At 44.0% G+C, this 11,356-nt stretch overlaps 1 non-coding gene across 1 annotated transcript; it reads right to left on the bottom strand.

Moving 5' to 3' along the window:
- Positions 1-2,931: 2,931 nt before the first annotated feature.
- On the bottom strand, positions 2,932-3,013 carry trnal-uag (transfer RNA leucine (anticodon UAG)). Its single transcript has one exon. It is a non-coding gene; the product is annotated as a tRNA-Leu (tRNA).
- Between the last annotated feature and the right edge of the window lie 8,343 nt (positions 3,014-11,356).

Genomic DNA, 11,356 nt, shown 5'->3' with positions numbered 1-11,356 from the left:
TGGGGATGGAGATAAAGGTAAAAACTGAAGAAATGCTCAAGCAAGCACTTCAATGGATTGAACTGAGAGATGCATTTCATGATGCACTTTTCACTGATGAAACAACAGTGGCTTTGGAACAGTTTTCAAGGTCCATGGCTGGGGGTGGAATATCTAGAAGAGGCCCAGGACAACTTCTTAATTTCAAAGGAATAATGGATCGGGAATTCTTCGAGGAAGTCATGATCAAACAATCTACTGCCCCATACATCAGGGAGCACTTTGGATCCAGGCATCATTTCTGTCAGGACAACGATCTGAAACGCACAGCAGCAAAGGGAAGACTTAAAGCAGAGGAAATAAACTGGGTGAAAACTCCAGCAGAATCCCCAGATTTAAATCCAATAGAAATGGATTTTTTTTAATTTAAAAAAATAGTATGAAAATGTTTTCTTGACCCTGGGGGGTAATTATAAACGTAAATATTAAGCCCCAAAATAAACACACAGTAATAAATAACGTTTTCTACGTTGACCTTTTTATTAAGTGATAGACAACAAGCAGGGCGATGACTTTCTATGCAAGCTAGTAGAAGAAATAAGTAGGAGACTCGAAGCTCAGCAACAACAGTAATAGAGTGTGTATTCTCCTCACACGGTACAAAATAGAACAATGTAGAGCACATAACGTGGTTATGTATCGGAAATGTTTACAAATATTGTGGTAATTGTGCAGTATATGCTTCTGGGAACACATTTGTTTCTCTAGCAGGTAATTGCTCACATCTGCTGCCGTAGAGTGTTTTGGAATCTACATGCTCTCCCCCCATAGTTATCAACAATGAAAATGTCTCTGGAACAGGCATACTGCGTGGATGATAAAGCGAAGACTGGGGGATCCCAAATCACCTGCTACTGAAAACAAGTGTTTGACGTGTGAATGTGATGCCTGTGGCGCACCGAGTGCGTATCCTACAGTGTGAGTGCATTTCCACAGCTATTAAAAATGGTTGATCAATTTAACAGTCCGGGTGTGGCAAGTTTTGACTGTTTCCTATCAGTCTTGTGTGAAAAGGAACCCCTCGTTCATTGGAAGGTTCGCCTGTTCTACTCATATATGAGCCTGCACTGCAACAGCCATAGTATGGAGTCAAAGACTTTTTATGGGAAGACACATGGTGCATCAGCTGCTCCGGCTTGTAAAGTGAGAAGGGTAATCAAATCCAGAGGGCTTCATTTGAAATATCTGATTATAGTGCAAAATACAATATATTTTTGCTGTGTTAAATTATACATTCTATTATAAATATTTATTTGCACACTGGCTATGTCCCTGACCTCTACAAACGATATATTGATGACTGCGTCGGTGCCGCCACATGCTCCAACGATCAGCTTGAGTTCTTCCTGCACCATTTCACCAACTTCCACCTGTCCCTCAAATATACGGTTAACATATCTTCCACTACTCTTCCGTTTCTAGACATCAACTTCTCCATCAACTACCCCCGACTGTCCACTTCAGTTTATTACAAACCCACGGATTCACACAGCTACCTCCTGTACAGCTCATTTCACCCCAACCACAGTAAAAACTCTCTTCCTTTTTCACAGTTCCTTAGGCTACGACGATTATGCAGCGACGACATCGACTTCGAGAACCAAGCCCTCGAAATGTACTCCTTTTTCATCAACAGAGGATACCCCAGCAGTGTGATTGACAGGGCCCTTGCCCGAGCCAAAAACACCCCCAGGACCATCAACCCAATCAGGAACTCCCGCCGTAACAACCGCATTCCTTTGGTGCTTCCTTACCACCCTAACACACTTCCTACCCCCACGACCATTAACCACAAGTTTTCCATCCTACAGGATGATCCCTCCATTGGGGCCCTCTTTTCTGATCGCCCTGTCATCTCATATCGCCGACCACCTAATCTGCGTAACCTCCTTGTTCACAGCTCCCTTGACCATCCCCAACAACCATTCACACCAGGAACTTTCCCTTGCAACAGAGCTCGCTGTATCAAACCTGCAAGTACACAGCCACCACCACACGCATTCAAGGCCCCTCAGGGACAATTCCAGATCACCCAGATGGCATATTGTACCTCCAACAACTTTATTTACTGTATCTCTTGCAGTAAATGCCCCGCCATCTACATTGGAGAAACAGGAAGGAGACTCGGAGACCGCTTCAGAGAACACGTCAGGGCTGTGAAGATTAAAGATCTTTCCAAGCCCATTGTTTCTCATTTCACCTCTGACGGCCACGACCACTCTAATCTCTCCGTCTGTGTTTTCAAAGACGGTTTTCCGAACTCAGAAAGACCACCGAAACCAAAATTATTCTGCAGCTAGGATCACACATTCACATTCTCCCCTCCCTTAACGACAGACTACTGTTCTTTTAAATTTTCTCCATTCATTGTTTCATTTCACACCTCTCTGCACCCATTCTGACTTCACACCTCTTAATTGGCCTCTCTTTCTGTCCCCTGCTCCCGCCTCTCACTCCTCCTCCCTCCCCACCTTTGTTCTCCCGCTACTTTACCTTTGCCTACTGCCCTGTCTCTCTCACACCTGAAGAAGGCTCCATGGCTGAAACGTTGTGTTCTCTTTCTTCTTTTTTTCAGCATGGAATAAACCTATTACTTGTTCCTTTGCAGCCTACGCATGCTGACGCAGCTACCCACCAATATTAAATGTACTTGCCGCCACACTACCATGTGCACTGGCTCAAAAGTGATCTTGGCAGACGTTGTTCCCTACATAAAGCTGAAAGTGCCAAAGAGAATTTCTCTTGAGAAAACAAAATATTTTTTCTTCCTTGATGTTAAGCTGACAGCCTGTCTTTTAGAATGTCTATCTCTAAACACCTCACGCAGCCTCTCAACAGACTAACAAAAAGAGCTTTTACTGATCGTATTGCATGTCTTAAAACACTAACATTTGGCGGTGGTGGGACTCGAACCCACACCCCCAGAGAGACTGGAGCCTAAATCCAGGGCCTTAGACTGCTCGGCCACACTACCTTCCACCATGCCCATCTTCCTCACGATGCTGGCTTGGCCTGGGGGGGCTTCAGCTCTTGTCATCGGATCTAATGGTATCATGACATGTGGAAGTGACTGCACCTTCATCTTCCAAGCTGCTTTCAATAGCACAAACGGTACTTTCACCAGCACAAACGTAGCAATAACAAAAGAGGTGGGATTCATCCTTTGTGCTGTTTGTAGGGGCGCAACTCTACGGTGATCTACTGAATTGAAGAGCAAAAATCAAAATCCTCTGCTATTACTGTTGCTTTTTTCATAGTTTCTTCAAATCCTTCATTTGAACGTCAATTTTGAAGGATATTGATGATAATACCACATAAATTGTGGTTTTCTTGTGATCGCCAATTTTTTTCAAATACCAGCCTTTTTTACAGTTCCTTGCTTGTTTCACAAGGTGTAATTGCCCCCCTCGCATCCTCAGCTAACATATTTTAAAATTACAATATATCATACAGCATGCATGTTTACATTTATATTAAAATTAAAGTAAATATACCAGAATACATACAGTGCTAACCCAATAATTCTTGTGAGGTTCTCCAACAAATCTGCCTTGTTATTTTAACATGTTTCAGCTGAGGGTGCAACGGGAGTATAAATGAATTTTCCCGCCAGCCATTCAAAGACCAAATTCCATGAGTGAACATTATTTTCTCAGACATTGCCAGCATTGGACTTTGCCGGTGGTATTGAATTACTGTATGTCCACAACTGTTGTAGTAGTTTCTTCTTGAAGTTCGACTCGTGCAAAGCACTCGTAATATCATAGGTGTTAAAGTTTCACTGAGTCTAATCGACGTAATTGAAGCTGTTTTGTTATTCTGTTGTAAAAGCCGAAACCCGAAACAATAGTAGTGTTAAGAGGAAATGCGTCCTAACAGCTGACAAGTGCTCCTAGTTAGTGTCATGGTGTGTATCCCTGCCTATCATTGGGAGACGGGTAGCTTTTTTTAAACTCAGATTCCAATCTTCAATGCTTTGTGTGAGAGCTTACATAACTTTCCTTTTCTCACTTTTTCTGACGACTATTCCAAAGGGGCACCCTGTCAATTCCGAATACTTTTCAAAAATCTGCCTGCATGTTTGATTATTGTCATTTCATTTCGAAAAAGTTCAAATAATGATCACGAACAAAAAAGGGATAAAGATGCGAGTCAATCTTGAATCAGAGCTGGGTGACACGGTCTTCTGTTCTGGTTGTACGAGAAACAGGAGGAATCGCCAATCTCCTATAGAACATGAGTTGAATCAGGAGTGAGACATTTCGTATACTTGTGCATATGTCAACGCCAGACCTACATCGTAAAACTAAATTATAAACTAACATTAAGTTGTCAGAGACATTCATTTATATACAAACAAGAGACAGACCGAGTAGTAATTTACATTAGTTCAGGTGGGTAAACCTGAACTAACTAGCTAATAAACCTATTAATAATTCTACATTAACGTGTCCTACACTGATCAGACTAATTGAAATGGTCTGATTCAGAGCCTGTGCAGTTCGTGCTAATTACAACAATGCCAGTTCTGAACCCTCATCACCGAACTGAGCACAAGTTCAGCTGTTCTCCAGCTTTGTTACGCATAGTTTTTCATTGCAATTAAGTTCAGAGCAGGAGCTGATCTCCAGACAGTACAGTGTTAAGTTGTCTGCAGCCTCATGCGAATTTCGACAACTTTTCGAAATTGTTGCTGTTTTCTATAGCTTTCAGGTGCAGTTCATTTATATAAAAGAATGTAAGTGGTATAAACACAATGAGCCAGACGGCAGTCGAACCTATAATCTTCTGACGCGAGGCCTGACGCGTTATTCATTACGCCACTGACCCTGCTATTGGAGGGCCAAAAAAACACGTTTTCTATATTTTTGTCTGTTTAAAAATCACTCTAAAAAAGACAAAGGGTTTGTGTGTCACGCTAAAATTCCGCTTCATTTCGAATGCAAATAAAAACCGTTTTGTTCCAAGAAATCGTAAATTTGTCACATCCTTCATACTATACTTCTCTCTTGTATTAGTAAAGCATTTTGATTTAAACTGAACACACCTAAGTGTATAGGTGTATAGGTTTCATCTATACACTTACACATAATAAGTATACGAATAAGTACTCGGAAGAAGCTGCAGCTCAGGTATTAGAGAGATTTAAAATCGGATCGGAGGATTTAGAGTCCAGACTGCAAACCGACAGCTGACACAGGTCTTTTATAGAACCGTTTTGATTTCCTCTACTTTGTCCCCGTGACGTCATTGTCCTGCTCGCAGCCGAGCCCGACGCACGTCTGGTTTCTGTCGCTGGGTGCACACCCTACGGTCCATGCAGGTCCTAATACCCCAGTACAATGACGGGGACACTAAACTGTAAACAGGTGCCGTCCTACCGGGGTAAAGTTAGCTTGAAATTCGAAAACGATTTTGGCATGCCTGTAGCGTTTACACGAAACCTCTTAGAATCGCGACAATACTTGCTTTGTGTATAAAATACATTGTGAATGCTTTCTCAGCCTTTACTTTTTCGTTTATATGACATTTTTTTGACCAAGCACGAATATTCTTTTGTCCATATCTTCGCAACGGAAGCACAGAACACCTTCAAACCAAATGCATTTTAAAGACCACGGAATGTGGATATTTCCACATCCTCTACATCAAAGTATCAGTGAGCTAATTATCTTTTTTTAAACCGCTGGTTTTTCATTGACGCGTAATTACACACTAACTGGAACCCGGGGGACCGCTGTATACACAAGTTCACAATGCGAGAAATACTGTTCAATACGGCTTCATGCGAAAAACCCGTATATAACCATAGGCAACAGAATAGCGCAGTCTCCAATTACTCAGACTGTAAGCTCGGGAATTCTGCCGTGACCTGGATTCGAACTGGGGTTGTTGTGGCCACAACGGAAAGTACTGATCCCTATACGATCACGGTGAGTTACCGAGACACACGTGGGTGGGCGGAAAAGGCTGTGCTCTCTTCGTGTGACATAATTCAGAAAAGTCCTGACGTTGCATTTCAACTGAGCCCCAGTATACATCGACCCTTCGACAACTCTCTTGCATGTTTTCTCATATTTATGTAGTTCGCTTGCACAATGCCCGGAACAGTGTGGTTGTGTGCTCCCCTATGGTCTCGCGGTTAGAATTCCTGGTTTTCACCCAGGCGGCGCGGGTTCGACTCCTCGTATGGGCACGTGTCAGTTTTGCCTCCTGCTTTCCAAAAGATCAGCACCGTGTACGAAGGAGCCACATTAAAACCACTCGAACGTGCAAAACGTGCGAGAAGAGGGGGAGCTTGTTTCCAACCGAAGACTTCTTGCGTGTGAGACGAACAAACAGTTATACAGTTAATTAAATCATCAAACCGGCTGAGGAGCTGAGAGCTCGGTGGGAAATAAAACCAGGAGATACTCTTCAACCTTCAGGATCAGGCGTCTGATCCTCCTGGCTTCTATTCTGTGGAGATTTGTTTAAAATGCTTAAAAGAGCTCATTACAGGGACTTGTGCCCTTTCTCTTCTGCTCTCCGGGAGTATGCTATACAATTATTTTAGTCTGTGAAGTAAACTATTTTTTTTGGTTTAATTAATTTTATACTTGGTTTGTTGCTCTCCATTGCCAGCTGTTACGAATCGCCTTTATTATTGGAGATGTTATATCTGTAAGAAAATCCCCCCGGGCTCCGGACAGGAGTCTCCTCCAGCGGAGACATGTCTGCTCCGTCAGAAAGAGCGCTGTGATGTCATGGACACCAGCCAGAGCACCAGGATCAGAGAGCGAGACCGCGGGAGGCGAGTGGAGCGCACGGAGGAGAGTTATTGATCACTTATCTATCGACAACCAATTAATTCAACTGAAGAACCGTAGAATTAACGATTAACTTCACCGATTGGTGAATACTGATTCTTTTCCCGTTCTTGACCCTGTTTTTAATATCTAGAAAACGGTCAATACCGCCTGAATCGATCAATTACAGTACCATAGTCTGTTTAGTGTTAATAATGTTCAATCCGAAATTAAAGAATGGTTATTCAAATTATTATTTAGGAATTTAATCCTAGAGCTAGAGAATTATATTCCAAGTTGATACATTTGTTTAAGTAACAGTTGAAATGCATTTTCCATTTGTTTACAAATCATCAGTATGGTAACCACGGCGACACGCACCACGTCACTGTGCCCGGCTAGGCGTCTCGCCTTCGTCACAAAGAGCGGTGTGACGTCACGGACAGCTACTAATACTAATGCTAGTGTATCCTGTTAATATTAGTGAGAGTACCACTGGTAGTTTTAATATTAATGCTAGTGTTCATGTGAGTATTAATGATGATAGCGCTACTGATAGTTTTAATGCTAGTATTCATGTAATATTAGTGCTTATTATAGAATTACTGTTAAACTATTTACACTAGTAGTTCAGGTGGGTAGCTGCGTCAGCATGCGTAGGCTGTTAATACAGCTGAACAGCTGTGATTTAAGGCCACAATTCCTGCTGGGCTAGCATGAAAAAATGTCATATAATGATATGACAGCATATTTTTAGAGAGGGACATATTATCTTCAGTAAAACTGCACTATCTCTTCACTCCCCTGTCTTTAGGAAATGGGCCTGTTTCGACAGAGCTTTACTGGAACTGCAGGTCAGACTGTGCAGTGAGTTTGTGGTTTGTGCAGTGCAGTGTGATGAGGTATAGAGAAAGACACATGGGGGAGCCCAGTGTTCAGATCTCTAGCGCTGTACAGAGACACACAGGGAGTCCAGTCAGAGCTCTATTGCTGTACAGTGAGACACACAGTGGAGCCCAGTGCTCAGAGCTCTAGTGCTGTACAGAGATACACGGGGAGTCCAGTCAGAGCTCTGTTCCTGTACAGTGAGGCACACAGGGGAGCCCAGTGTTCAGAGCTCTACAGGGTGACAGGTCTTCTACCCACACAGCTGCCTCAGGGCTCTAACAGCTCTCTCAGTGTGTCTTTCAGGGCTGAACAGGAGGGGCTATTCCTGTCAGAATGGAGGCTGACTCTTAGAGCTCCAGAGTCAGTATGAGGAGAAGCTCCCAGACCTGACTGCTGCCAGAGCCTCTGAGCCTGAGTGGCCATGAGCCCTGAGCTCCTCAGCAGCTGAGAAAAGCCTCCTGTCTCCTGTGGTCACAGTGTGGTTGTACACCTGCACTGTCTTCCTGCTCCTTCTCCTCTCTCTCCCACTTCCTGTCTCTCTCGCTGTGTGTGCTCTTATCTGTCCATCTCTCTCTCCTTTTCTCTCACTCTGACAGTCTGTGCAGAGTATCTGAATGGGATGTAACATTGATCGGCAAAGGAAAAGACTTCTCACAGGCAGAATAAAAAAATGTATCTCCTCTCAGTCAGATTCACAGCTCAGACTCACACACAGAGCATTGGATCCCTCAGTACTTTACCAAAACTCCTACCTCCTGAACAGACAGAAGCTCATCTCCATCCTTCTCTTTATCCTGACAATCTGAGTTCTTCAGTTGAATTGTATTCTAGATATTAAAAACAGGGTCAAAATGGGAAAATAATTCGTTCTCACCAGTCAGTGAAGTTAATCGATGATTCTACGGTTCTTCAGTTGAATTAATTGGTTGTGAGTATTGCCACTCTTAACAGTGTATTATGATTCTCAGCAGCAGCAGACCAATGGTTGTGTCTACAATAGTGACCAGTTGACCTGGGTTTAGCTCTGAGCAGTGGGACTCAGATCACACAGAAGACCTGTCTGTGTGTGATTCCACACCAGCCCTGGGATTCAGCGTCTCCCACACATCTCTCATGGGGAGTCTTATAAATATACAGTTAAACAGAGTCTGATAACAGTTATACAGTTAATTAAATCATCAAACCAGCTGAGGAGCTGAGAGCTCGGGTGGAAATAAAACCAGAAGATACTCTTCAACCTTCAGGATCAGGTGTCTGATCCTCCTGGCTTCTATTCTGTGGAGATTCGTTTAAAATGCTTAAAAGAGCTCATTACAGGGACTTGTGCCCTTTCTCTTCTGCTCTCCGGGAGTATGCTATACAATTATTTTAGTCTGTGAAGTAAACTATTTTTTTTGGTTTAATGAATTTTATACTTGGTTTGTTGCTCTCCATTGCCAGCTGTTACGAATCGCCTTTATTATTGGAGATGTTATATCTGTAAGAAAAGCCCCCTGGGCTCCGGACAGGAGTCTCCTCCAGCAGAGACATGTCTGCTCCGTCAGAAAGAGCGCTGTGACGTCATGGACACCAACTAGAGCACCAGGATCAGAGAGCGAGACTGCGGGAGGCGAGCGGAGCGCACGGAGGAGAGTTATTGATCACTTATCTATCGACAATTAATTAATTCAACTGAAGAACCATAGAATAATCGATTAACTTCACGGATTGGTGAGTACTAATTCTTTTCCCGTTTTGACCCTGTTTTTAATATCTAGAAAACAGTCAATACAACCTGTGACGATCAATTACCATAGTGCCTTTAGTGTTAACAATGTTCAATCCGAAATGAAAGAACTATTATTCAAATGATTGTTTAGGAATTGTATGCTAGAACTTAAAAAGTATGTTCCAAGTTGATAAATTTGTGTAGGTGACAGTTTAAATGCATTTTCCCACTGTTTACAAATCATCAGTATGGTAACCACAGCAACAGGCGCCACGTCACTGGCCACGGCTAGGTGTCTCGCCTTCGTCACAAAGAGCGGTGTGACGTCACGGACAGCAACTAATACTAATATTAGTGTCTTCATGTTAAAATTAGTGTGAGTACAATCGGTAGTTTTAATATTAATGATAGTTTTCATGTGAGTATTAATGATGATAGTGCTATTGATTGTTTTAATGCTAGTATTCCTGTTAATATTAGTGATAATTACAGAGATAAGGTTAGATTATTTACACTAGTAGTCATGTTAGTTTTAGTGATAGCATTACTATTATTATTAGTATTATTAGTGTAGTAGTATTTTGTGTCAGTGTTAGAGAGGATGATAGTGTAAGTCTTAGTGATAGTGTTACTGTTGCAATATTAGTGGTATTTGTATTAGTGTTATTTATAGTGTACTTGTGAGTGCTTCCTGCTTTTACTTCAACGCGTGTCCTTATGTCGAGTCGTGTGCCGTGCAGAGGCTCTGAAAGCGAGAGCAATGAAAAGGTGCACAATCCTGTGAAAGAAGACACAGAGAAGTGAAAGGCAGTCCGATCCTCTAAGGAGGTAGAAGCAGAACTAGCAAATGTAAGACGGCTAAGCCCCCTCTCTTTAAGCCCAGGTTCGATCTGTCTCCCAGAATCACCAGGGCGCGCGCACACACACACCAGTACCGTTGAAGTGTTCTGCTTCATTTCTAAGGGCTACTCAACATTCACTCTTACCCCGAGAAAAGAAAAGAGAGCGTCCGCAGCAACAACAGCTCGAGTCTAAGCAGCCCCCATCTCCCCTGCTCCGCTCCGCTCTGCTCTGCTCTGCTCTGCTCTGCTCTGCGGCTCCTGCGGAGTGGAGTCCTACCTGGAGCCGTGTGGCAGGCGGTGGCTCCCGTCGCTCTGTCTGTGCGTCGTGTCCAAGGGCTCCTGGGAGGAAGAGAGTGCCCTGCCACTCGGAGGTTTTCCACGGTCTGTGTGAGGAGGGGCAGGTGTATCCAGTAGCTTATCGAGCGGAAGCCTGGGGCGTCGGAGAGCTGTGATCGTGCAGACTTTGAAGTGTCACCTCTTTGTCTGCTTTCCCACCCCCCCTCCGCCCAAGTTCTGGTCCAATCTGGCCTGGCAACCCCTCACACCTGCACGTGTCACAACCTAAGGTGTGGTCATGAGACACCCGTGGGGTGTTGTTCTGTTCTTGCTAATTGTTTCCTGCCTGTCGCAGGCAGGAGTCCACATGAGCAAGATGCGCTGGACAGAGCTCAGAGGGCGCAGCTGGGTGGCTTTCCTTCTGAGTGACGTTCCTGCAACACTCTCCCGCTCCTCTTGGTGTGCTCATGCCGCAACACAGGAAGGCTGGAGCAGGTGGCTGTGGGCTGTGTGCACCGCTGAAATAGCTCAGTTGGGAGACCAGGTGGAAATTGCAATTGGGCTGTGCCGACAGACCAGGAAGAGCTCTGTCGGCTCAAAAGCAGCGCAGCACCTGCGAGAACAACAGAAAGATTAGCATCCAGCAGGGGCCTCTTAGTGAGCCAAAAGTCTCATCAAGAATCGGCTCCAGCAACAGGGCTGGGCGCATTGTTCCATTCTCCGACCACTCTCGGTGTAAACAAGTCCCTCCTGGTCTCTGCTTGAAATGCACTTTCCTGCATTTGCTTTGGTGTAACTGGCTTCCCCTGCATGGG

Source organism: Atractosteus spatula, chromosome 10 (genome assembly GCF_055471065.1).
Source record: "Atractosteus spatula isolate fAtrSpa1 chromosome 10, fAtrSpa1.hap1, whole genome shotgun sequence".
Lineage (NCBI taxonomy): Eukaryota > Metazoa > Chordata > Actinopteri > Semionotiformes > Lepisosteidae > Atractosteus > Atractosteus spatula.
Note: the sequence above shows the minus strand (reverse complement) of the source record. Positions and strands in the feature narration are given on the sequence as shown.